The sequence below is a fragment of the Salmo salar genome, unplaced genomic scaffold, assembly GCF_905237065.1.
Source record: "Salmo salar unplaced genomic scaffold, Ssal_v3.1, whole genome shotgun sequence".
NCBI lineage: Eukaryota > Metazoa > Chordata > Actinopteri > Salmoniformes > Salmonidae > Salmo > Salmo salar.
In genome coordinates, this window is record NW_025549927.1 from 29,315 (window position 1) to 56,719 (window position 27,405).

Sequence of the window (27,405 nt, forward strand, 5' to 3'; positions counted from 1 at the left end):
TAGAGAAGGACAGAGCTGAGGGTCTCCTGCTCTCTCTCAGCAGGATATTAGAGAAGAACAGAGCTGAGGGTCTACCTGCTCTCTCTCAGCAGGATATTAGAGAAGGACAGAGCTGAGGGTCTCCCTGCTCTATCTCAGCAGGATATTAGAGAAGGACAGAGCTGAGGGTCTTCCTGCTCTCTCTCAGCAGGATATTAGAGAAGGACAGAGCTGAGGGTCTCCCTGCTCTCTCTCAGCAGGATATTAGAGAGAAGAACAGAGCTGAGGGTCTACCTGCTCTCTCAGCAGGATATTAGAGAAGGACAGAGCTGAGGGTCTCCCTGCTCTCTCTCAGCAGGATATTAGAGAAGGACAGAGCTGAGGGTCTACCTGCTCTCTCTCAGCAGGATATTAGAGAAGGACAGAGCTGAGGGTCTACCTGCTCTATCTCAGCAGGATATTAGAGAGAAGGACAGAGCTGAGGGTCTCCCTGCTCTCTCTCAGCAGGATATTAGAGAAGGACAGAGCTGAGGGTCTACCTGCTCTCTCAGCAGGATATTAGAGAAGGACAGAGCTGAGGGTCTACCTGCTCTCTCAGCAGGATATTAGAGAAGGACAGAGCTGAGGGTCTCCCTGCTCTCTCTCAGCAGGATATTAGAGAAGGACAGAGCTGAGGGTCTACCTGCTCTCTCTCAGCAGGATATTAGAGAAGGACAGAGCTGAGGGTCTCCCTGCTCTCTCTCAGCAGGATATTAGAGAAGGACAGAGCTGAGGGTCTCCCTGCTCTCTCTCAGCAGGATATTAAGAGAAGGACAGAGCTGAGGGTCTCCCTGCTCTCTCTCAGCAGGATATTAGAGAGAAGGACAGAGCTGAGGGTCTCCCTGCTCTCTCTCAGCAGGATATTGAGAGAGAAAACAGAGCTGAGGGTCTCCCTGCTCTCTCTCAGCAGGATATTAGAGAGAAGGACAGAGCTGAGGGTCTCCCTGCTCTCTCTCAGCAGGATATTAGAGAAGGACAGAGCTGAGGGTCTCCCTGCTCTCTCTCAGCAGGATATTAGAGAAGGACAGAGCTGAGGGTCTACCTGCTCTCTCTCAGCAGGATATTAGAGAGAAGGACAGAGCTGAGGGTCTCCCTGCTCTCTCTCAGCAGGATATTAGAGAAGGACAGAGCTGAGGGTCTCCCTGCTCTCTCTCAGCAGGATATTAAGAGAAGGACAGAGCTGAGGGTCTACCTGCTCTCTCTCAGCAGGATATTAGAGAAGGACAGAGCTGAGGGTCTACCTGCTCTCTCTCAGCAGGATATTAGAGAGAAGGACAGAGCTGAGGGTCTCCCTGCTCTCTCTCAGCAGGATATTAGAGAAGGACAGAGCTGAGGGTCTACCTGCCTCTCTCAGCAGGATATTAGAGAAGGACAGAGCTGAGGGTCTCCCTGCTCTCTCTCAGCAGGATATTAGAGAAGAACAGAGCTGAGGGTCTACCTGCTCTCTCTCAGCAGGATATTAGAGAAGGACAGAGCTGAGGGTCTCCCTGCTCTATCTCAGCAGGATATTAGAGAAGGACAGAGCTGAGGGTCTTCCTGCTCTCTCTCAGCAGGATATTAGAGAAGGACAGAGCTGAGGGTCTCCCTGCTCTCTCTCAGCAGGATATTAGAGAGAAGAACAGAGCTGAGGGTCTACCTGCTCTCTCAGCAGGATATTAGAGAAGGACAGAGCTGAGGGTCTCCCTGCTCTCTCTCAGCAGGATATTAGAGAAGGACAGAGCTGAGGGTCTACCTGCTCTCTCTCAGCAGGATATTAGAGAAGGACAGAGCTGAGGGTCTACCTGTCTCTCTCAGCAGGATATTAGAGAGAAGGACAGAGCTGAGGGTCTCCCTGCTCTCTCTCAGCAGGATATTAGAGAAGGACAGAGCTGAGGGTCTACCTGCTCTCTCAGCAGGATATTAGAGAAGGACAGAGCTGAGGGTCTCCCTGCTCTCTCTCAGCAGGATATTAGAGAAGAACAGAGCTGAGGGTCTACCTGCTCTCTCTCAGCAGGATATTAGAGAAGGACAGAGCTGAGGGTCTCCCTGCTCTCTCTCAGCAGGATATTAGAGAAGGACAGAGCTGAGGGTTTCCCTGCTCTCTCTCAGCAGGATATTAGAGAAGGACAGAGCTGAGGGTCTCCCTGCTCTCTCTCAGCAGGATATTAGAGAAGGACAGAGCAGAGGGTCTCCCTGCTCTCTCTCAGCAGGATATTAGAGAGAAGGACAGAGCTGAGGGTCTCCCTGCTCTCTCTCAGCAGGATATTAGAGAAGAGACAGAGCTGAGGGTCTACCTGCTCTCTCTCAGCAGGATATTAGAGAGAAGGACAGAGCTGAGGGTCTACCTGCTCTCTCTCAGCAGGATATTAGAGAGAAGGACAGAGCTGAGGGTCTCCCTGCTCTCTCTCAGCTGGATATTAGAGAAGGACAGAGCTGAGGGTCTCCCTGCTCTCTCTCAGCAGGATATTAGAGAAGGACAGAGCTGAGGGTCTCCCTGCTCTCTCTCAGCAGGATATTAGAGAAGGACAGAGCTGAGGGTCTACCTGCTCTCTCTCAGCAGGATATTAGAGAAGGACAGAGCTGAGGGTCTACCTGCTCTCTCAGCAGGATATTAGAGAAGGACAGAGCTGAGGGTCTCCCTGCTCTCTCTCAGCAGGATATTAGAGAAGAACAGAGCTGAGGGTCTACCTGCTCTCTCTCAGCAGGATATTAGAGAAGGACAGAGCTGAGGGTCTCCCTGCTCTCTCTCAGCAGGATATTAGAGAAGGACAGAGCTGAGGGTCTCCCTGCTCTCTCTCAGCAGGATATTAGAGAAGAACAGAGCTGAGGGTCTACCTGCTCTCTCTCAGCAGGATATTAGAGAAGGACAGAGCTGAGGGTCTACCTGCTCTCTCTCAGCAGGATATTAGAGAGAAGGACAGAGCTGAGGGTCTCCCTGCTCTCTCTCAGCAGGATATTAGAGAAGGACAGAGCTGAGGGTCTCCCTGCTCTCTCTCAGCAGGATATTAGAGAAGGACAGAGCTGAGGGTCTCCCTGCTCTCTCTCAGCAGGATATTAGAGAAGGACAGAGCTGAGGGTCTACCTGCTCTCTCTCAGCAGGATATTAGAGAAGGACAGAGCTGAGGGTCTACCTGCTCTCTCTCAGCAGGATATTAGAGAGAAGGACAGAGCTGAGGGTCTCCCTGCTCTCTCTCAGCAGGATATTAGAGAAGGACAGAGCTGAGGGTCTCCCTGCTCTCTCTCAGCAGGATATTAGAGAAGGACAGAGCTGAGGGTCTCCCTGCTCTCTCTCAGCAGGATATTAGAGAAGAACAGAGCTGAGGGTCTACCTGCTCTCTCTCAGCAGGATATTAGAGAAGGACAGAGCTGAGGGTCTACCTGCTCTCTCTCAGCAGGATATTAGAGAGAAGGACAGAGCTGAGGGTCTCCCTGCTCTCTCTCAGCAGGATATTAGAGAAGGACAGAGCTGAGGGTCTCCCTGCTCTCTCTCAGCAGGATATTAGAGAAGGACAGAGCTGAGGGTCTCCCTGCTCTCTCTCAGCAGGATATTAGAGAAGGACAGAGCTGAGGGTCTACCTGCTCTCTCTCAGCAGGATATTAGAGAAGGACAGAGCTGAGGGTCTACCTGCTCTCTCTCAGCAGGATATTAGAGAGAAGGACAGAGCTGAGGGTCTCCCTGCTCTCTCTCAGCAGGATATTAGAGAAGGACAGAGCTGAGGGTCTACCTGCTCTCTCTCAGCAGGATATTAGAGAAGGACAGAGCTGAGGGTCTACCTGCTCTCTCTCAGCAGGATATTAGAGAAGGACAGAGCTGAGGGTCTCCCTGCTCTCTCTCAGCAGGATATTAGAGAAGGACAGAGCTGAGGGTCTCCCTGCTCTCTCTCAGCAGGATATTAGAGAAGAACAGAGCTGAGGGTCTACCTGCTCTCTCTCAGCAGGATATTAGAGAAGGACAGAGCTGAGGGTCTACCTGCTCTCTCTCAGCAGGATATTAGAGAGAAGGACAGAGCTGAGGGTCTCCCTGCTCTCTCTCAGCAGGATATTAGAGAAGGACAGAGCTGAGGGTCTCCCTGCTCTCTCTCAGCAGGATATTAGAGAAGGACAGAGCTGAGGGTCTCCCTGCTCTCTCTCAGCAGGATATTAGAGAAGGACAGAGCTGAGGGTCTACCTGCTCTCTCTCAGCAGGATATTAGAGAAGGACAGAGCTGAGGGTCTACCTGCTCTCTCTCAGCAGGATATTAGAGAGAAGGACAGAGCTGAGGGTCTCCCTGCTCTCTCTCAGCAGGATATTAGAGAAGGACAGAGCTGAGGGTCTACCTGCTCTCTCTCAGCAGGATATTAGAGAAGGACAGAGCTGAGGGTCTCCCTGCTCTCTCTCAGCAGGATATTAGAGAAGAACAGAGCTGAGGGTCTACCTGCTCTCTCTCAGCAGGATATTAGAGAAGGACAGAGCTGAGGGTCTCCCTGCTCTATCTCAGCAGGATATTAGAGAAGGACAGAGCTGAGGGTCTTCCTGCTCTCTCTCAGCAGGATATTAGAGAAGGACAGAGCTGAGGGTCTCCCTGCTCTCTCTCAGCAGGATATTAGAGAGAAGAACAGAGCTGAGGGTCTACCTGCTCTCTCAGCAGGATATTAGAGAAGGACAGAGCTGAGGGTCTCCCTGCTCTCTCTCAGCAGGATATTAGAGAAGGACAGAGCTGAGGGTCTACCTGCTCTCTCTCAGCAGGATATTAGAGAAGGACAGAGCTGAGGGTCTACCTGCTCTCTCTCAGCAGGATATTAGAGAGAAGGACAGAGCTGAGGGTCTCCCTGCTCTCTCTCAGCAGGATATTAGAGAAGGACAGAGCTGAGGGTCTACCTGCTCTCTCAGCAGGATATTAGAGAAGGACAGAGCTGAGGGTCTCCCTGCTCTCTCTCAGCAGGATATTAGAGAAGAACAGAGCTGAGGGTCTACCTGCTCTCTCTCAGCAGGATATTAGAGAAGGACAGAGCTGAGGGTCTCCCTGCTCTCTCTCAGCAGGATATTAGAGAAGGACAGAGCTGAGGGTCTCCCTGCTCTCTCTCAGCAGGATATTAGAGAAGGACAGAGCTGAGGGTCTCCCTGCTCTCTCTCAGCAGGATATTAGAGAGAAGGACAGAGCTGAGGGTCTCCCTGCTCTCTCTCAGCAGGATATTAGAGAGAAAAACAGAGCTGAGGGTCTACCTGCTCTCTCTCAGCAGGATATTAGAGAGAAGGACAGAGCTGAGGGTCTCCCTGCTCTCTCTCAGCAGGATATTAGAGAAGGACAGAGCTGAGGGTCTCCCTGCTCTCTCTCAGCAGGATATTAGAGAAGGACAGAGCTGAGGGTCTCCCTGCTCTCTCTCAGCAGGATATTAGAGAAGAACAGAGCTGAGGGTCTACCTGCTCTCTCTCAGCAGGATATTAGAGAAGGACAGAGCTGAGGGTCTACCTGCTCTCTCTCAGCAGGATATTAGAGAGAAGGACAGAGCTGAGGGTCTCCCTGCTCTCTCTCAGCAGGATATTAGAGAAGGACAGAGCTGAGGGTCTCCCTGCTCTCTCTCAGCAGGATATTAGAGAAGGACAGAGCTGAGGGTCTCCCTGCTCTCTCTCAGCAGGATATTAGAGAAGGACAGAGCTGAGGGTCTACCTGCTCTCTCTCAGCAGGATATTAGAGAAGGACAGAGCTGAGGGTCTACCTGCTCTCTCTCAGCAGGATATTAGAGAGAAGGACAGAGCTGAGGGTCTCCCTGCTCTCTCTCAGCAGGATATTAGAGAAGGACAGAGCTGAGGGTCTACCTGCTCTCTCTCAGCAGGATATTAGAGAAGGACAGAGCTGAGGGTCTCCCTGCTCTCTCTCAGCAGGATATTAGAGAAGAACAGAGCTGAGGGTCTACCTGCTCTCTCTCAGCAGGATATTAGAGAAGGACAGAGCTGAGGGTCTCCCTGCTCTATCTCAGCAGGATATTAGAGAAGGACAGAGCTGAGGGTCTTCCTGCTCTCTCTCAGCAGGATATTAGAGAAGGACAGAGCTGAGGGTCTCCCTGCTCTCTCTCAGCAGGATATTAGAGAGAAGAACAGAGCTGAGGGTCTACCTGCTCTCTCAGCAGGATATTAGAGAAGGACAGAGCTGAGGGTCTCCCTGCTCTCTCTCAGCAGGATATTAGAGAAGGACAGAGCTGAGGGTCTACCTGCTCTCTCTCAGCAGGATATTAGAGAAGGACAGAGCTGAGGGTCTACCTGCTCTCTCTCAGCAGGATATTAGAGAGAAGGACAGAGCTGAGGGTCTCCCTGCTCTCTCTCAGCAGGATATTAGAGAAGGACAGAGCTGAGGGTCTACCTGCTCTCTCAGCAGGATATTAGAGAAGGACAGAGCTGAGGGTCTCCCTGCTCTCTCTCAGCAGGATATTAGAGAAGAACAGAGCTGAGGGTCTACCTGCTCTCTCTCAGCAGGATATTAGAGAAGGACAGAGCTGAGGGTCTCCCTGCTCTCTCTCAGCAGGATATTAGAGAAGGACAGAGCTGAGGGTCTCCCTGCTCTCTCTCAGCAGGATATTAGAGAAGGACAGAGCTGAGGGTCTACCTGCTCTCTCTCAGCAGGATATTAGAGAAGGACAGAGCTGAGGGTCTACCTGCTCTCTCTCAGCAGGATATTAGAGAGAAGGACAGAGCTGAGGGTCTCCCTGCTCTCTCTCAGCAGGATATTAGAGAAGGACAGAGCTGAGGGTCTACCTGCTCTCTCAGCAGGATATTAGAGAAGGACAGAGCTGAGGGTCTCCCTGCTCTCTCTCAGCAGGATATTAGAGAAGAACAGAGCTGAGGGTCTACCTGCTCTCTCTCAGCAGGATATTAGAGAAGGACAGAGCTGAGGGTCTCCCTGCTCTCTCTCAGCAGGATATTAGAGAAGGACAGAGCTGAGGGTCTCCCTGCTCTCTCTCAGCAGGATATTAGAGAAGGACAGAGCTGAGGGTCTCCCTGCTCTCTCTCAGCAGGATATTAGAGAGAAGGACAGAGCTGAGGGTCTCCCTGCTCTCTCTCAGCAGGATATTAGAGAGAAAAACAGAGCTGAGGGTCTACCTGCTCTCTCTCAGCAGGATATTAGAGAGAAGGACAGAGCTGAGGGTCTCCCTGCTCTCTCTCAGCAGGATATTAGAGAAGGACAGAGCTGAGGGTCTCCCTGCTCTCTCTCAGCAGGATATTAGAGAAGGACAGAGCTGAGGGTCTCCCTGCTCTCTCTCAGCAGGATATTAGAGAAGAACAGAGCTGAGGGTCTACCTGCTCTCTCTCAGCAGGATATTAGAGAAGGACAGAGCTGAGGGTCTACCTGCTCTCTCTCAGCAGGATATTAGAGAGAAGGACAGAGCTGAGGGTCTCCCTGCTCTCTCTCAGCAGGATATTAGAGAAGGACAGAGCTGAGGGTCTACCTGCTCTCTCTCAGCAGGATATTAGAGAGAAGGACAGAGCTGAGGGTCTCCCTGCTCTCTCTCAGCAGGATATTAGAGAAGGACAGAGCTGAGGGTCTACCTGCTCTCTCTCAGCAGGATATTAGAGAAGGACAGAGCTGAGGGTCTCCCTGCTCTCTCTCAGCAGGATATTAGAGAAGAACAGAGCTGAGGGTCTACCTGCTCTCTCTCAGCAGGATATTAGAGAAGGACAGAGCTGAGGGTCTCCCTGCTCTATCTCAGCAGGATATTAGAGAAGGACAGAGCTGAGGGTCTCCCTGCTCTCTCTCAGCAGGATATTAGAGAGAAGAACAGAGCTGAGGGTCTCCCTGCTCTCTCTCAGCAGGATATTAGAGAAGGACAGAGCTGAGGGTCTTCCTGCTCTCTCTCAGCAGGATATTAGAGAAGGACAGAGCTGAGGGTCTACCTGCTCTCTCTCAGCAGGATATTAGAGAAGGACAGAGCTGAGGGTCTACCTGCTCTCTCTCAGCAGGATATTAGAGAAGGACAGAGCTGAGGGTCTCCCTGCTCTCTCTCAGCAGGATATTAGAGAGAAGGACAGAGCTGAGGGCAAGGTAAACACAAGGCCCTGGGGTGGACGGGTGTGTGTATATGTGAGTGTGTGTATCTAAGTGTGGGTGTGGACTCTGCTTGGACTTGCCTTAAGCCTTTCCTGCCGGCTCCCACTCTTTCAACAAAGACAGCCTATCACCGGCCTGCCAAGGCTATCAGGGTTACCCGTTAACATCCTGTGGTCTGAAAGACCATCAACTAGCTAAATTCAATTCTGGAAGCCAATGAAACCTGATGGAACTCCACATCCATTTTTGATTTTAAGGAAATATGGGTTCAGATGAAAATATTATAAATGGAGGAAATCAATCAGATATAGGAGGATAACGTTCTACAGGGGTTGTGGAATTAGGTTTTAAAAGAAGAACGAAGACTAGGAAGGTTAGTGGCCTAATGGCACAGCAGTCCCCTTGACTTAGAATAAAGGAATGATGTGCTCAACTCTGGATTCATCACACTAAAACCCTACCATGGTTAATGAATCAATGGAGGGATAAAGATGGATGGGTGGGTGAAGTGTACTTCTTACCTTGGCGAGGCAGAAGCAGGCCCCCTGGCGGACCTTGTAGAAACACTGGTCCTGTTCTAGGATGTCAGTGAGGGCCAGACGGGAGGCCGGCGTGGGGAACTTCTCCAGGGCTAAAATAGACTCCTCCTGGGCCACTACGTCCCGTTCGTACCTGAGGAAGATAGTTCTGAACCATGAAGAATACTTCCAGGACAAGCAAACACACCTTTTCTAGTTCGCATTGAACTTCATGTTGAAATGTCAGATCTATAGCTTGTGCAATCATTGCTCTGTGGCGTGATCTGTGGTCACGGCTCTGTGGCGTGATCTGTGGTCACGGCTCTGTGGCGTGATCTGTGGTCACGGCTCTGTGGCGTGATCTGTGGTCACGGCTCTGTGGCGTGATCTGTGGTCACGGCTCTGTGGCGTGATCTGTGGTCACGGCTCTGTGGCGTGATCTGTAGTCATCTTTGTCATGTTTGTAAATAAGGATAGTCTTTTTTAACTTGTGCTCAAGAATACATGAAGAAACAAATCCATGCAACGGCCAGTTAATAAAAGCAAAAGGTGAAGAGTCCTGTACCTGAGCTGGTACTGCCACATGAAGTCTGCCTGCTCAAACTCCACCTTACGCAGGATAGACATGTCTGGATCGATCCGGATCCACAGCAAAGGAGAATCCGCACTGCGTGAGAAACAGAGTTGGTTGTTTTAGATTCTTTGTGGAACGGAACGAACGGAACACTTGTCTGTTAAGGAGGGTGGCTTGTCTGAATTCAACTGATTTGACTGAAAGTATGTTGATTATTTTAATGGCGAGATCCTTTATTCCCTCTGAGGCTAGGACGTAAACTACTGAGGCTAGGACGTAAACTACTGAGGCTAGGACGTAAACTACTGAGGCTAGGACGTAAACTACTGAGGCTAGGACGTAAACTACTGAGGCTAGGACGTAAACTACTGAGGCTAGGACGTAAACTACTGAGGCTAGGACGTAAACTACTGAGGGTAGGACGTAAACTACTGAGGCTAGGACGTAAACTACTGAGGCTAGGACGTAAACTACTGAGGCTAGGACGTAAACTACTGAGGCTAGGACGTAAACTACTGAGGCTAGGACGTAAACTACTGAGGCTAGGACGTAAACTACTGAGGCTAGGACGTAAACTACTGAGGCTAGGACGTAAACTACTGAGGCTAGGACGTAAACTACTGAGGCTAGGACGTAAACTACTGAGGGTAGGACGTAAACTACTGAGGGTAGGACGTAAACTACTGAGGCTAGGACGTAAACTACTGAGGCTAGGACGTAAACTACTGAGGCTAGGACGTAAACTACTGAGGGTAGGACGTAAACTACTGAGGCTAGGACGTAAACTACTGAGGCTAGGACGTAAACTACTGAGGCTAGGACGTAAACTACTGAGGCTAGGACGTAAACTACTGAGGCTAGGACGTAAACTACTGAGGGTAGGATAAAGACCTGAAATTAAGTTACAGCCTGCGGTTTCCTCTGAGGGTAGGATGGACCAAATCTAAACCAAACAGAAGTGATTGACTGAAGCCAACACCTGCCGCTGTTTAAACAGTGGAGAGAGAAGCAGGCAGACGACACAACACCAGAGGGGTTGTTGGAGGCCTGCCTGGCTAGAGTGATGTTAAAGGTGCCCAAGACTTGGCAGGAGGGTTGCAGACAGTTGTAACTGCCTGCTGGGTTGTTGGTTAGTTTCTCACTGCTCGGTAACAGCTATAGCTGCTCTCCCCAGCTCTGTAGTATCAGTGCAGCTCTCCCCAGCCCTGTAGTATGTATCAGTGCTGCTCTCCCCAGCTCTGTAGTATGTATCAGTGCTGCTCTCCCCAGCTCTGTAGTATGTATCAGTGCTGCTCTCCCCAGCTCTGTAGTATGTATCAGTGCTGCTCTCCCCATCTCTGTAGTATGTATCAGTGCTGCTCTCCCCAGCTCTGTAGTATGTATCAGCGCTGCTCTCCCCAGCTCTGTAGTATGTATCAGCGCTGCTCTCCCCAGCTCTGTAGTATGTATCAGCGCTGCTCTCCCCAGCTCTGTAGTATGTATCAGCGCTGCTCTCCCCAGCTCTGTAGTATGTATCAGCGCTGCTCTCCCCAGCTCTGTAGTATGCATCAGCGCTGCTCTCCTCAGCTCTGTAGTATGTATCAGCGCTGCTCTCCCCAGCTCTGTAGTATGTATCAGCGCTGCTCTCCCCAGCTCTGTAGTATGCATCAGCGCTGCTCTCCCCAGCTCTGTAGTATGCATCAGCGCTGCTCTCCCCAGCTCTGTAGTATGCATCAGCGCTGCTCTCCCCAGCTCTGTAGTATGCATCAGCGCTGCTCTCCCCAGCTCTGTAGTATGCATCAGCGCTGCTCTCCCCAGCTCTGTAGTATGCATCAGCGCTGCTCTCCCCAGCTCTGTAGTATGCATCAGCGCTGCTCTCCCCATCTCTGTAGTATGTATCAGCGCTGCTCTCCCCATCTCTGTAGTATGTATCAGCGCTGCTCTCCCCAGCTCTGTAGTATGTATCAGCGCTGCTCTCCCCAGCTCTGTAGTATGTATCAGCGCTGCTCTCCCCAGCTCTGTAGTATGTATCAGCGCTGCTCTCCCCAGCTCTGTAGTATGTATCAGCGCTGCTCTCCCTAGCTCTGTAGTATGTATCAGCGCTGCTCTCCCTAGCTCTGTAGTATGTATCAGCGCTGCTCTCCCTAGCTCTGTAGTATGTATCAGCGCTGCTCTCCCTAGCTCTGTAGTATGTATCAGTGCTGCTCTCCCTAGCTCTGTAGTATGTATCAGTGCTGCTCTCCCCAGCTCTGTAGTATGTATCAGTGCTGCTCTCCCTATCTCTGTAGTATGTATCAGTGCTGCTCTCCCCAGCTCTGTAGTATGTATCAGTGCTGCTCTCCCTAGCTCTGTAGTATGTATCAGTGCTGCTCTCCCTAGCTCTGTAGTATGTATCAGTGCTGCTCTCCCTAGCTCTGTAGTATGTATCAGTGCTGCTCTCCCTAGCTCTGTAGTATGTATCAGTGCTGCTCTCCCTATCTCTGTAGTATGTATCAGTGCTGCTCTCCCCAGCTCTGTAGTATGTATCAGTGCTGCTCTCCCCAGCTCTGTAGTATGTATCAGTGCTGCTCTCCCCAGCTCTGTAGTATGTATCAGTGCTGCTCTCCCGAGCTCTGTAGTATCAGTGCTGCTCTCCCGAGCTCTGTAGTATCAGTACTGCTCTCCCCATCTCTGTAGTATGTATCAGTGCTGCTCTCCCGAGCTCTGTAGTATCAGTGCTGCTCTCCCCAGCTCTGTAGTATCAGTACTGCTGGCCCTGTTCCTGCCTCTACTTCACTGGCCACAGAAAACAAGCTGGAGCAGACAGTCAGTCATCAAACCAGATCAGAGGAGAGCGATCACTTTAGAGTAGACTGAACAGAGGGGTGGTCAGAAGAAAGAGACACCCTGGGCTGGGCAGCCTTGACCACTGGCACCCTGCAGACTGACTTCTGAGGAGATGAGTGAATAAGAATGGGAGCAGTATAAAGTCTTACTCCATAGCAGACAGCAGAGAGAGACAGCAGAGAGAGAGAGAGAGAGAGAGAGAGCGAGCAGTATAAAGTCTTACTCCATAGCAGACAGCAGAGAGAGACAGCAGAGAGAGACAGAGAGAGAGAGAGAGAGAGAGAGCGAGCAGTATAAAGTCTTACTCCATAGCAGACAGGTCCATGTCAACCTCCTCCCCGTTCATCAAAGGGATCTTCTTCTTCTTGTTTCTGGAGCAGGAAGAAAATAGAAACTCTAAGGAGGTGGAGATAAACTGAGGGACACTTGATCCTCCAAACTACAGCTAAGACGGCATTACATTAGGATTGATCCTCCAAACTACAGCTAAGACGGCATTACATTAGGATTGATCCTCCAAACTACAGCTAAGACGGCATTACATTAGGATTGATCCTCCAAACTACAGCTAAGAAGGCATTACATTAGGATTGATCCTCCAAACTACAGCTAAGAAGGCATTACATTAGGATTGATCCTCCAAACTACAGCTAAGAAGGCATTACATTAGGATTGATCCTCCAAACTACAGCTAAGACGGCATTACATTAGGATTGATCCTCCAAACTACAGCTAAGACGGCATTACATTAGGATTGATCCTCCAAACTACAGCTAAGACGGCATTACATTAGGATTGATCCTCCAAACTACAGCTAAGACGGCATTACATTAGGATTGATCCTCCAAACTACAGCTAAGACGGCATTACATTAGGCTTGATCCTCCAAACTACAGCTAAGAAGGCATTACATTAGGATTGATTCTCCAAACTACAGCTAAGAAGGCATTACATTAGATCCTCCAAACTACAGCTAAGAAGGCATTACATTAGATCCTCCAAACTACAGCTAAGAAGGCATTACATTAGGCTTGATCCTCCAAACTACAGCTAAGAAGGCATTACATTAGGATTGATTCTCCAAACTACAGCTAAGACGGCATTACATTAGATCCTCCAAACTACAGCTAAGAAGGCATTACATTAGATCCTCCAAACTACAGCTAAGACGGCATTACATTAGGCTTGATCCTCCAAACTACAGCTAAGAAGGCATTACATTAGGCTTGATCCTCCAAACTACAGCTAAGAAGGCATTACATTAGGCTTGATCCTCCAAACTACAGCTAAGAAGGCATTACATTAGGATTGATCCTCCAAACTACAGCTAAGAAGGCATTACATTAGGCTTGATCCTCCAAACTACAGCTAAGAAGGCATTACATTAGGCTTGATCCTCCAAACTACAGCTAAGAAGGCATTACATTAGGATTGATCCTCCAAACTACAGCTAAGAAGGCATTACATTAGATCCTCCAAACTACAGCTAAGAAGGCATTACATTAGGCTTGATCCTCCAAACTACAGCTAAGACGTCATTACATTAGATCCTCCAAATTACAGCTAAGACGTCATTAAATTAGATCCTCCAAACTACAGCTAAGACGGCATTACATTAGATCCTCCAAACTACAGCTAAGACGGCATTGCATTAGATCCTCCAAACTACAGCTAAGAAGGCATTGCATTGGGCTTATTGAAATGTGTTAGTAATAACAGAAACAGATGCAAGATGCTTGAGTTTACCGTCTGCTCTTGGAGTGGCAGGGGATGTCGTGCTTCAGGCTGTTCTCTTCGATCTGTAGCGTGTGGTTGAAGGATCCATCCAGCTCCTGTACTGTCACCTTGATGGGTCCCTACAGAACAAAGACAGTGATTCACCTTACTACTAAATCTCAGACTTGGGTCAAACACAAAATGTCAAATACTTGCGGTAGCTTGATTTAGCCTTGCTGGTACAATGGAACCAATCAAATAGTCCCAAAAGTGCTAACTGCGCCCATTGCGAACACCAGTAAAGTTAAACCAACTCAGTTCAAAGAGGACCTACCACATATTTCTGTGTTCCAGAGGAGGTGTAGTCCTGTCGGATCTCCAGTTCTAGAACGTTCCGTTTCCTGTTGAAGGCAAAACTGCCAAAGAACTTCACCACCGCACTCTGGTCTCTGTGGGCTTGAATTAAGGCTAATATCTAAACTGAAACAATTCCAGTACAGATCCCAATCAGGGGTACAATGGTAGTTCAACGTAATAACTAGAGCAATCAGTGTAAATCATTAAATTACTGCAGTGTAATAACCACAGGAATGGTTTTGGAAAATGTTGGTGATATGGTATATTAACAGCTGTATAGTGGATATTAAATCATCCAAAGTCTTGATATTACATACAGACTATAAATAGACAAGCAGTGGGTGTGTCCTTTCTGCTGACTGATGATATGTATCAGTTGACAACTCTGGACATTACAGTGAACTTAGATACAAAATCAGTCATCATCTGAAAATGCCAAACGCATATATATGGTTCTTCTGTTGAAGGGTTCAATTATTACACTGCTTAAAGCAGCTTTATAACCAGGCCAGTCGGCCGTGAGCGCTCTAACCAGGCCAGTCGGCCGTGAGCGCTCTAACCAGGCCAGTCGGCCGTGAGCGCTCTAACCAGGCCAGTCGGCCGTGAGCGCTCTAACCAGGCCAGTCGGCCGTGAGCGCTCTAACCAGGCCAGTCGGCCGTTAGCGCTCTAACCAGGCCAGTCGGCCGTGAGCGCTCTAACCAGGCCAGTCGGCCGTGAGCGCTCTAACCAGGCCAGTCGGTCGTTAGCGCTCTAACCAGGCCAGTCGGTCGTTAGCGCTCTAACCAGGCCAGTCGGCCGTTAGCGCTCTAACCAGGCCAGTCGGTCGTGAGCGCTCTAACCAGGCCAGTCGGTCGTGAGCGCTCTAACCAGGCCAGTCGGTCGTTAGCGCTCTAACCAGGCCAGTCGGTCGTTAGCGCTCTAACCAGGCCAGTCGGTCGTTAGCGCTCTAACCAGGCCAGTCGGTCGTTAGCGCTCTAACCAGGCCAGTCGGTCGTTAGCGCTCTAACCAGGCCAGTCGGTCGTTAGCGCTCTAACCAGGCCAGTCGGCCGTGAGCGCTCTAACCAGGCCAGTCAGCTCTTAGTGTTTTGCTAAGCAGGCTGAGTGAGATGAAAGGACACACCCACTGCTTGATGAGGGGTCCTATGTCCTAACTATTAATCTGCTATTACAGTGTTATAGTCACGCTACAACCTCTCCCTCCAGTGTTCTGATTGACAGGTTAAAGGATACACCCACTGCTTGATGAGGGGTCCTATGTCCTAACTATTAATCTGCTATTACAGTGTTATAGTCACGTTACAACCTCTCCCTCCAGTGTTCTGATTGACAGGTTAAAGGATACACCCACTGCTTGATGAGGGGTCCTATGTCCTAACTATTAATCTGCTATTACAGTGTTATAGTCACGCTACAACCTCTCCCTCCAGTGTTCTGATTGACAGGTTAAAGGATACACCCACTGCTTGATGAGGGGTCCTATGTCCTAACTATTAATCTGCTATTACAGTGTTATAGTCACGCTACAACCTCTCCCTCCAGTGTTCTGATTGACAGGTTAAAGGATACACCCACTGCTTGATGAGGGGTCCTATGTCCTTCCCCGACACGTTGGAGATGGACTTGAGGAAGCTGTGGGTGGATACCAGCATCTGACTCCACATATGTGACTGGTACTTCTGTGAGGACGCTGTACTGGCCAGGCTTAGTAACTTGTTGAACACCTAGCAGATAGGAAACAGAATAATCTAGTTCATGTATCTGACTCCACATGCATCTGGTACTTCTGCGAGGACGCAGTACTGGTCAGACTCAGGAGCTGAACAGGGGAAGAGTCAATGTAGTGCTGGGAGGGGCCTGATGTAGTGCTGAGAGGGACCTGATGTAGTGCTGAGAGGGACCTGATGTAGTGCTGAGAGGGACCTGATGTAGTGCTGGGAGGGACCTGATGTAGTGCTGAGAGGGGCCTGATGTAGTGCTGAGAGGGACCTGATGTAGTGCTGAGAGGGACCTGATGTAGTGCTGAGAGGGACCTGATGTAGTGCTGAGAGGGACCTGATGTAGTGCTGAGAGGGACCTGATGTAGTGCTGGGAGGGGCCTGATGTAGTGCTGGGAGGGGCCTGATGTAGTGCTGGGAGGGACCTGATGTAGTGCTGGGACCTGATGTAGTGCTGGGAGGGACCTGATGTAGTGCTGAGAGGGACCTGATGTAGCGCTGGGAGGGACCTGATGTAGCGCTGAGAGGGACCTGATGTAGTGCTGGGACCTGATGTAGTGCTGGGAGGGACCTGATGTAGTGCTGAGAGGGACCTGATGTAGTGCTGAGAGGGACCTGATGTAGTGCTGAGAGGGACCTGATGTAGTGCTGGGAGGGGCCTGATGTAGTGCTGGGAGGGACCTGATGTAGTGCTGAGAGGGACCTGATGTAGTGCTGGGAGGGACCTGATGTAGTGCTGGGAGGGACCTGATGTAGTGCTGAGAGGGACCTGATGTAGTGCTGAGAGGGACCTGATGTAGCGCTGAGAGGGACCTGATGTAGTGCTGGGACCTGATGTAGTGCTGGGAGGGACCTGATGTAGTGCTGGGACCTGATGTAGTGCTGGGAGGGACCTGATGTAGTGCTGAGAGGGACCTGATGTAGTGCTGAGAGGGACCTGATGTAGTGCTGAGAGGGACCTGATGTAGCGCTGGGAGGGGCCTGATGTAGCGCTGAGAGGGACCTGATGTAGCGCTGAGAGGGACCTGATGTAGCGCTGGGAGGGACCTGATGTAGTGCTGGGAGGGACCTGATGTAGTGCTGAGAGGGACCTGATGTAGTGCTGAGAGGGACCTGATGTAGTGCTGGGAGGGGCCTGATGTAGTGCTGAGAGGGACCTGATGTAGTGCTGGGAGGGACCTGATGTAGTGCTGGGAGGGACCTGATGTAGTGCTGGGAGGGGCCTGATGTAGTGCTGGGAGGGACCTGATGTAGTGCTGGGAGGGACCTGATGTAGTGCTGAGAGGGGCCTGATGTAGTGCTGAGAGGGACCTGATGTAGTGCTGAGGGACCTGATGTAGTGCTGGGAGGGACCTGATGTAGTGCTGGGAGGGACCTGATGTAGTGCTGGGAGGGACCTGATGTAGTGCTGGGAGGGACCTGATGTAGTGCTGAGAGGGACCTGATGTAGTGCTGAGAGGGACCTGATGTAGTGCTGGGAGGGACCTGATGTAGTGCTGGGACCTGATGTAGTGCTGGGAGGGACCTGATGTAGCGCTGAGAGGGACCTGATGTAGTGCTGGGAGGGGCCTGATGTAGTGCTGGGACCTGATGTAGTGCTGGGACCTGATGTAGTGCTGAGAGGGACCTGATGTAGTGCTGGGACCTGATGTAGTGCTGAGAGGGACCTGATGTAGTGCTGGGACCTGATGTAGTGCTGAGAGGGACCTGATGTAGTGCTGAGACCTGATGTAGCGCTGGGACCTGATGTAGCGCTGGGACCTGATGTAGTGCTGGGACCTGATGTAGTGCTGAGAGGGACCTGATGTAGTGCTGAGAGGGACCTGATGTAGTGCTGAGAGGGACCTGATGTAGTGCTGGGAGGGACCTGATGTAGTGCTGGGAGGGACCTGATGTAGCGCTGAGAGGGACCTGATGTAGTGCTGAGAGGGACCTGATGTAGTGCTGAGAGGGACCTGATGTAGTGCTGGGAGGGACCTGATGTAGTGCTGAGAGGGACCTGATGTAGCGCTGGGAGGGGCCTGATGTAGTGCTGAGAGGGACCTGATGTAGCGCTGGGAGGGGCCTGATGTAGCGCTGGGAGGGACCTGATGTAGCGCTGAGAGGGACCTGATGTAGTGCTGGGACCTGATGTAGTGCTGAGAGGGACCTGATGTAGTGCTGAGAGGGACCTGATGTAGTGCTGGGAGGGACCTGATGTAGCGCTGAGAGGGACCTGATGTAGTGCTGGGAGGGACCTGATGTAGTGCTGGGAGGGACCTGATGTAGTGCTGAGAGGGACCTGATGTAGTGCTGGGAGGGGCCTGATGTAGCGCTGAGAGGGACCTGATGTAGTGCTGGGAGGGACCTGATGTAGTGCTGGGAGGGACCTGATGTAGCGCTGGGAGGGACCTGATGTAGTGCTGGGAGGGACCTGATGTAGTGCTGGGAGGGACCTGATGTAGTGCTGGGAGGGACCTGATGTAGCGCTGGGACCTGATGTAGTGCTGAGAGGGACCTGATGTAGTGCTGGGACCTGATGTAGCGCTGGGACCTGATGTAGTGCTGAGAGGGACCTGATGTAGTGCTGGGACCTGATGTAGCGCTGAGAGGGACCTGATGTAGTGCTGGGACCTGATGTAGTGCTGAGAGGGACCTGATGTAGTGCTGGGACCTGATGTAGTGCTGGGAGGGACCTGATGTAGCGCTGGGAGGGACCTGATGTAGTGCTGAGAGGGACCTGATGTAGTGCTGAGAGGGACCTGATGTAGTGCTGAGAGGGACCTGATGTAGTGCTGAGAGGGACCTGATGTAGTGCTGAGAGGGACCTGATGTAGTGCTGAGAGGGACCTGATGTAGTGCTGGGAGGGACCTGATGTAGTGCTGGGAGGGACCTGATGTAGTGCTGGGAGGGACCTGATGTAGTGCTGGGACCTGATGTAGCGCTGGGAGGGACCTGATGTAGCGCTGGGAGGGACCTGATGTAGTGCTGGGAGGGACCTGATGTAGTGCTGGGAGGGACCTGATGTAGTGCTGGGACCTGATGTAGTGCTGGGAGGGGCCTGATGTAGTGCTGAGAGGGACCTGATGTAGTGCTGAGAGGGACCTGATGTAGTGCTGGGAGGGACCTGATGTAGTGCTGGGAGGGACCTGATGTAGTGCTGGGAGGGACCTGATGTAGTGCTGGGAGGGACCTGATGTAGTGCTGGGAGGGACCTGATGTAGTGCTGAGAGGGACCTGATGTAGTGCTGAGAGGGACCTGATGTAGCGCTGAGAGGGACCTGATGTAGTGCTGGGAGGGACCTGATGTAGCGCTGGGAGGGGCCTGATGTAGCGCTGGGAGGGGCCTGATGTAGCGCTGGGAGGGGCCTGATGTAGCGCTGGGAGGGACCTGATGTAGCGCTGAGAGGGACCTGATGTAGCGCTGGGACCTGATGTAGCGCTGGGACCTGATGTAGTGCTGGGACCTGATGTAGCGCTGAGAGGGACCTGATGTAGCGCTGAGAGGGACCTGATGTAGCGCTGGGACCTGATGTAGTGCTGGGACCTGATGTAGCGCTGAGAGGGACCTGATGTAGTGCTGGGACCTGATGTAGTGCTGAGAGGGACCTGATGTAGTGCTGGGACCTGATGTAGTGCTATGTAGTGTATTAATAAACTGTAGTGTTGAGTGCCTGTAGGTATCAGTGTTTAAACAACTAGACTTGACGTGTAGCCAGATGTTTACCAGAACCAGCGTGCATACTAGATGATGGATGGATTATTGATGGATTAGAAATTGCTGACCTGCAGCATGAACTCCATGCTGATCCTGTTCTCAATGAGCCTCATTACCAGGTGGGCTTTACACTGGAACATCTTGTAGTACTTCCAGGACAGGGTGTGAGGGTGCTTGATGGAGAAGTGGAGGTGAGGGGTAGGGCTAAGAGAGGGAGAGACAGAGATGAGAGGAAGGGAGGGAGGGAGAGAGGGAGGGATGAGGAGAGAGAGATGAGAGGGAGGGGGAGAGGGAGGGATGAGGAGAAAGAGAGAGAAGAGAGAGGGGAGAGGAGGGAGAAAGAGAGAGAGAAGAGAGAGAGAGAGAGAGAGAGGGAGAAGAGAGAGAGAGAGAGAGGGGAGAAAGAGAGAGAGAAGAGAGAGGGAGAGGAGGGAGAGAGAGAGAGAGAAGAGAGAGAGGGAGAGAGAGAGAGAAGAGAGAGGGGAGAGGAGGAGAAAGAGAGGAGAGAGATGTGAAGGATGAGGAGAGAGATGAGAGGGGGGAGAAAGAGGAAGAGAGAGGGAGGAAGATTAAAATCAGAAAAGAAAACTACTTCTCAACAACTCACTATCTTCCCTCCTTCTCCTCAACTTGTAAACTGTAGCAACTTTAAGATAAACTACAACGTGGAGTTACTAGCCAAGTCATTGACAGGCAGTACACAGACAGGCGTAAGTGTTGGCATAACGTGTAGATAGCTCTCCAAGCCCACTTCAGGAGAGGAGAGAGAGAGGTCTGATTTATGACAAACACTTGAGATGGTGCCAGCGGTTTACTGGGCTGGAATGAATAAACTCCACTCTTCACTTGTTTTTTTACTCTGCAGCAGTGTTGGGAGGTGGAAATCTTCACATGGACATATAGGTTTTTAATTAAAACTAGAACACCACTTCTCTGTGAGACATATAGGCTTGTAGACCAACACCCTCAACAGCAGTAGCAACAGGAATGTCTAACCTGTCATTTACTTGCTACTAGGTGGTTTTAGACTGGTAGAACAGAAAACACATTCATCATCCTCATTGGAGCCACAAATCAAAGTGTGTTGACACTAAAAGTAAGAGGTTGTTCAAGCAATAAGGCACGAGGGGGTGTGGTATACGGCGAATAAACCACGGCTAAGGGCTGTTCTTGACCACGACGTAGCCGTGGTATATTGGCCATATATCATAAACCCCCGAGGTGCCTCACTGCTATTATAAACTGGTTACCAATGTAATTAGAGCAGTAAAAATACATGTTTTGTCATACCAGTGGTATACGGTCTGATATACCACGGCTGTCAGCCAATCAGCATTCAGGGGTCGAACCACCCAGTTTATAACAGAAAACACATTCATCACCCTCATTGGAGCCACATATCAAAGTGTGTTGACACTGAAAGTAGGTGGTTCTCGTGTAGTACATCATCCATGTTAAATGACCTTTGAACCAACAGGAAGCTGCTCTCACTTGTCCTTGTCTTTGCCTCCACCGAAGGTCGGGTGTAAGAGAACTCCTCCCATTTTCAGCTCATACTCCACCATCTTGTCCAGTTCCTGAGAGAAAACCACACTTCATATAGTCATGTGTTTATTTGGCAGAGTGGGACCAGCATAACCAATATAGACATGTGTTTATTTGGCAGAGTGGGACCAGCATAACCAATATAGACATGTGTTTATTTGGCAGAGTGGGACCAGCATAACCAATATAGACATGTGTTTATTTGGCAGAGTGGGACCAGCATAACCAATATAGACATGTGTTTATTTGGCAGAGTGGGACCAGCATAACCAATATAGTCATGTGTTTATTTGGCAGAGTGGGACCAGCATAACCAATATAGACATGTGTTTATTTGGCAGAGTGGGACCAGCATAACCAATATAGACATGTGTTTATTTGGCAGAGTGGGACCAGCATAACCAATATAGACATGTGTTTATTTGGCAGAGTGGGACCAGCATAACCAATATAGTCATGTGTTTATTTGGCAGAGTGGGACCAGCATAACCAATATAGACATGTGTTTATTTGGCAGAGTGGGACCAGCATAACCAATATAGACATGTGTTTATTTGGCAGAGTGGGACCAGCATAACCAATATAGTCATGTGTTTATTTGGCAGAGTGGGACCAGCATAACCAATATAGACATGTGTTTATTTGGCAGAGTGGGACCAGCATAACCAATATAGACATGTGTTTATTTGGCAGAGTGGGACCAGCATAACCAATTCCCTATATTTGTATTTTTTATTTAACTAGGCAAGTCAGTTAAGAACAAATTCTTATTTACAATGACGGCCTACACTGGCCAAACCCCGACGACGCTGGGCCAATTGTGCGCCGCCCTATGGAACTCCCAATCACGGCCGGATGTGATGCAGCCTAGATTCGAACCAGGGACTGCAGTGACTCCTCTTGCACTGAGATACAGCGTCTTTGATCCAGTGGAGGTACTGGTTCACTCCCTACCTCTCTGATCCAGTGGAGGTACTGGTTCACTCCCTACCTCTCTGATCCAGTGGAGGTACTGGTTCACCCCCTACCTCTCTGATCCAGTGGAGGTACTGGTTCACCCCCTACCTCTCTGATCCAGTGGAGGTACTGGTTCACCCCCTACCTCTCTGATCCAGTGGAGGTACTGGTTCACCCCTTACCTCTCTGATCCAGTGGAGGTACTGGTTCACCCCCTACCTCTCTGATCCAGTGGAGGTACTGGTTCACCCCCTACCTCTCTGATCCAGTGGCGGTACTGGTTCACCCCCTACCTCTCTGATCCAGTGGAGGTACTGGTTCACTCCCTACCTCTCTGATCAAGTGGAGGTACTGGTTCACCCCCTACCTCTCTGATCCAGTGGAGGTACTGGTTCACTCCCTACCTCTCTGATCCAGTGGAGGTACTGGTTCACTCCCTACCTCTCTGATCCAGTGGAGGTACTGGTTCACTCCCCTACCTCTCTGATCCAGTGGAGGTACTGGTTCACTCCCTACCTCTCTGATCCAGTGGAGGTACTGGTTCACTCCCTACCTCTCTGATCCAGTGGAGGTACTGGTTCACTCCCTACCTCTCTGATCCAGTGGAGGTACTGGTTCACTCCCTACCTCTCTGATCCAGTGGAGGTACTGGTTCACTCCCTACCTCTCTGATCCAGTGGAGGTACTGGTTCACTCCCTACCTCTTTGATCCAGTGGCGGTACTGGTTCACTCCCTACCTCTCTGATCCAGTGGAGGTACTGGTTCACCCCCTACCTCTCTGATCCAGTGGCGGTACTGGTTCACCCCCTACCTCTCTGATCCAGTGGAGGTACTGGTTCACTCCCTACCTCTCTGATCCAGTGGAGGTACTGGTTCACCCCCTACCTCTCTGATCCAGTGGAGGTACTGGTTCACCCCCTACCTCTCTGATCCAGTGGAGGTACTGGTTCACTCCCTACCTCTCTGATCCAGTGGAGGTACTGGTTCACTCCCTACCTCTCTGATCCAGTGGAGGTACTGGTTCACTCCCTACCTCTTTGATCCAGTGGCGGTAATGGTTCACTCCCTACCTCTCTGATCCAGTGGAGGTACTGGTTCACTCCCTACCTCTCTGATGGTACTGGTTCACTCCCTACCTCTTTGATCCAGTGGAGGTACTGGTTCACTCCCTACCTCTTTGATCCAGTGGAGGTACTGGTTCACTCCCTACCTCTCTGATCCAGTGGAGGTACTGGTTCACTCCCTACCTCTTTGATCCAGTGGAGGTACTGGTTCACTCCCTACCTCTCTGATCCAGTGGAGGTACTGGTTCACTCCCTACCTCTTTGATCCAGTGGAGGTACTGGTTCACTCCCTACCTCTCTGATCCAGTGGAGGTACTGGTTCACTCCCTACCTCTCTGATCCAGTGGAGGTACTGGTTCACTCCCTACCTCTCTGATCCAGTGGAGGTACTGGTTCACTCCCTACCTCTCTGATCCAGTGGAGGTACTGGTTCACTCCCTACCTCTCTGATCCAGTGGAGGTACTGGTTCCTCCCTACCTCTCTGATCCAGTGGAGGTACTGGTTCACTCCCTACCTCTCTGATCCAGTGGAGGTACTGGTTCACTCCCTACCTCTCTGATCCAGTGGAGGTACTGGTTCACCCCCTACCTCTCTGATCCAGTGGCGGTACTGGTTCACCCCCTACCTCTCTGATCCAGTGGCGGTACTGGTTCACCCCCTACCTCTCTGATCCAGTGGCGGTACTGGTTCACCCCCTACCTCTCTGATCCAGTGGCGGTACTGGTTCACCCCTACCTCTCTGATCCAGTGGAGGTACTGGTTCACCCCCTACCTCTCTGATCCAGTGGAGGTACTGGTTCACCCCCTACCTCTCTGATCCAGTGGAGGTACTGGTTCACCCCCTACCTCTCTGATCCAGTGGAGGTACTGGTTCACCCCCTACCTCTCTGATCCAGTGGAGGTACTGGTTCACTCCCTACCTCTCTGATCCAGTGGAGGTACTGGTTCACTCCCTACCTCTCTGATCCAGTGGAGGTACTGGTTCACTCCCTACCTCTCTGATCCAGTGGAGGTACTGGTTCACTCCCTACCTCTCTGATCCAGTGGAGGTACTGGTTCCTCCCTACCTCTCTGATCCAGTGGAGGTACTGGTTCACTCCCCTACCTCTCTGATCCAGTGGAGGTACTGGTTCACTCCCTACCTCTCTGATCCAGTGGAGGTACTGGTTCACTCCCTACCTCTCTGATCCAGTGGAGGTACTGGTTCACTCCTACCTCTCTGATCCAGTGGAGGTACTGGTTCACTCCCTACCTCTCTGATCCAGTGGAGGTACTGGTTCACTCCCTACCTCTCTGATCCAGTGGAGGTACTGGTTCACTCCCTACCTCTCTGATCCAGTGGAGGTACTGGTTCACTCCCTACCTCTCTGATCCAGTGGAGGTACTGGTTCACTCCCTACCTCTCTGATCCAGTGGAGGTACTGGTTCACTCCCTACCTCTCTGATCCAGTGGAGGTACTGGTTCACTCCCCTACCTCTCTGATCCAGTGGAGGTACTGGTTCACTCCCTACCTCTCTGATCCAGTGGAGGTACTGGTTCACTCCCTACCTCTCTGATCCAGTGGAGGTACTGGTTCACTCCCCTACCTCTCTGATCCAGTGGAGGTACTGGTTCACTCCCTACCTCTCTGATCCAGTGGAGGTACTGGTTCACTCCCTACCTCTCTGATCCAGTGGAGGTACTGGTTCACTCCCTACCTCTCTGATCCAGTGGAGGTACTGGTTCACTCCTACCTCTCTGATCCAGTGGAGGTACTGGTTCACCCCCTACCTCTCTGATCCAGTGGAGGTACTGGTTCACCCCCTACCTCTCTGATCCAGTGGAGGTACTGGTTCACCCCTACCTCTCTGATCCAGTGGAGGTACTGGTTCACCCCCTACCTCTCTGATCCAGTGGAGGTACTGGTTCACTCCCTACCTCTCTGATCCAGTGGAGGTACTGGTTCACTCCCTACCTCTCTGATCCAGTGGAGGTACTGGTTCACTCCCTACCTCTCTGATCCAGTGGAGGTACTGGTTCACTCCCTACCTCTCTGATCCAGTGGAGGTACTGGTTCACTCCCTACCTCTCTGATCCAGTGGAGGTACTGGTTCACTCCCTACCTCTCTGATCCAGTGGAGGTACTGGTTCACTCCCTACCTCTCTGATCCAGTGGAGGTACTGGTTCACTCCCTACCTCTCTGATCCAGTGGAGGTACTGGTTCACTCCCCTACCTCTCTGATCCAGTGGAGGTACTGGTTCACTCCCTACCTCTCTGATCCAGTGGAGGTACTGGTTCACTCCCTACCTCTCTGATCCAGTGGAGGTACTGGTTCCTCCCTACCTCTCTGATCCAGTGGAGGTACTGGTTCACTCCCTACCTCTCTGATCCAGTGGAGGTACTGGTTCACTCCCTACCTCTCTGATCCAGTGGAGGTACTGGTTCCTCCCTACCTCTCTGATCCAGTGGCGGTACTGGTTCACTCCCTACCTCTCTGATCCAGTGGCGGTACTGGTTCACTCCCTACCTCTCTGATCCAGTGGAGGTACTGGTTCACTCCCTACCTCTCTGATCCAGTGGAGGTACTGGTTCACTCCCCTACCTCTCTGATCCAGTGGAGGTACTGGTTCACCCCTACCTCTCTGATCCAGTGGAGGTACTGGTTCACTCCCTACCTCTCTGATCCAGTGGAGGTACTGGTTCACCCCCTACCTCTCTGATCCAGTGGAGGTACTGGTTCACCCCTACCTCTCTGATCCAGTGGAGGTACTGGTTCACTCCCTACCTCTCTGATCCAGTGGAGGTACTGGTTCACTCCCTACCTCTCTGATCCAGTGGAGGTACTGGTTCACTCCCTACCTCTCTGATCCAGTGGAGGTACTGGTTCACTCCCTACCTCTCTGATCCAGTGGAGGTACTGGTTCACTCCCCTACCTCTCTGATCCAGTGGAGGTACTGGTTCACTCCCTACCTCTCTGATCCAGTGGAGGTACTGGTTCACTCCCTACCTCTCTGATCCAGTGGAGGTACTGGTTCACTCCCTACCTCTCTGATCCAGTGGAGGTACTGGTTCACTCCCTACCTCTCTGATCCAGTGGAGGTACTGGTTCACTCCCTACCTCTCTGATCCAGTGGAGGTACTGGTTCCTCCCCTACCTCTCTGATCCAGTGGAGGTACTGGTTCCTCCCTACCTCTCTGATCCAGTGGAGGTACTGGTTCACTCCCTACCTCTCTGATCCAGTGGAGGTACTGGTTCACTCCCTACCTCTCTGATCCAGTGGAGGTACTGGTTCACTCCCTACCTCTCTGATCCAGTGGAGGTACTGGTTCACTCCCTACCTCTCTGATCCAGTGGAGGTACTGGTTCACTCCCCTACCTCTCTGATCCAGTGGAGGTACTGGTTCACTCCCTACCTCTCTGATCCAGTGGAGGTACTGGTTCACTCCCTACCTCTCTGATCCAGTGGAGGTACTGGTTCCTCCCTACCTCTCTGATCCAGTGGAGGTACTGGTTCACTCCCCTACCTCTCTGATCCAGTGGAGGTACTGGTTCACTCCCCTACCTCTCTGATCCAGTGGCGGTACTGGTTCACTCCCTACCTCTCTGATCCAGTGGCTGTACTGGTTCACTCCCTACCTCTCTGATCCAGTGGAGGTACTGGTTCACTCCCTACCTCTCTGATCCAGTGGAGGTACTGGTTCACTCCCTACCTCTCTGATCCAGTGGAGGTACTGGTTCACTCCCTACCTCTCTGATCCAGTGGCGGTACTGGTTCACTCCCTACCTCTCTGATCCAGTGGCGGTACTGGTTCACTCCCTACCTCTCTGATCCAGTGGAGGTACTGGTTCACTCCCTACCTCTCTGATCCAGTGGAGGTACTGGTTCACCCCCTACCTCTCTGATCCAGTGGAGGTACTGGTTCACTCCCTACCTCTCTGATCCAGTGGAGGTACTGGTTCACTCCCTACCTCTCTGATCCAGTGGAGGTACTGGTTCACTCCCTACCTCTTTGATCCAGTGGCGGTACTGGTTCACTCCAAAGGTCTTCTTCAGGTACAGACCATAGATGTAGCCAGAGATCCCCTTCAGCACCCACTCATCAGCCCTACAGAACACAGACCAGACAGGTAAGGCGACCGGCCGGGCGACAGGCCAGACGACAGGCTTGGAAGTGGAAGAAAAGCAGAACAACAGGCATGCTGGCAGAACAACAATGGAATGATGTCATTTTAACCAGTTTGGCAGACGTTTAAACTTACCTTACCATATATATATATATATATAAAAGAGAGAAACAATGTACTTTATTCAACCATGGTGGTTTTTAACTCACTAATTTAATGAATACTGGCCAGTAGCTTCATGAAGTGAGATGAAATCATGTGAAAATCTGTAACACACAGAAAGTGCTAAACCTCTCTTTACAAGCTGGATACGAGCTCAGTTTCA

The 27,405-nt window shown here is 51.2% G+C and overlaps 1 pseudogene; it reads right to left on the minus strand.

The window, feature by feature from the left end:
* The window catches only part of LOC106596040 (transcription initiation factor TFIID subunit 2-like), a 53,777-nt pseudogene that overhangs the window by 15,396 nt on the left and 10,976 nt on the right, over nt 1-27,405 (minus strand).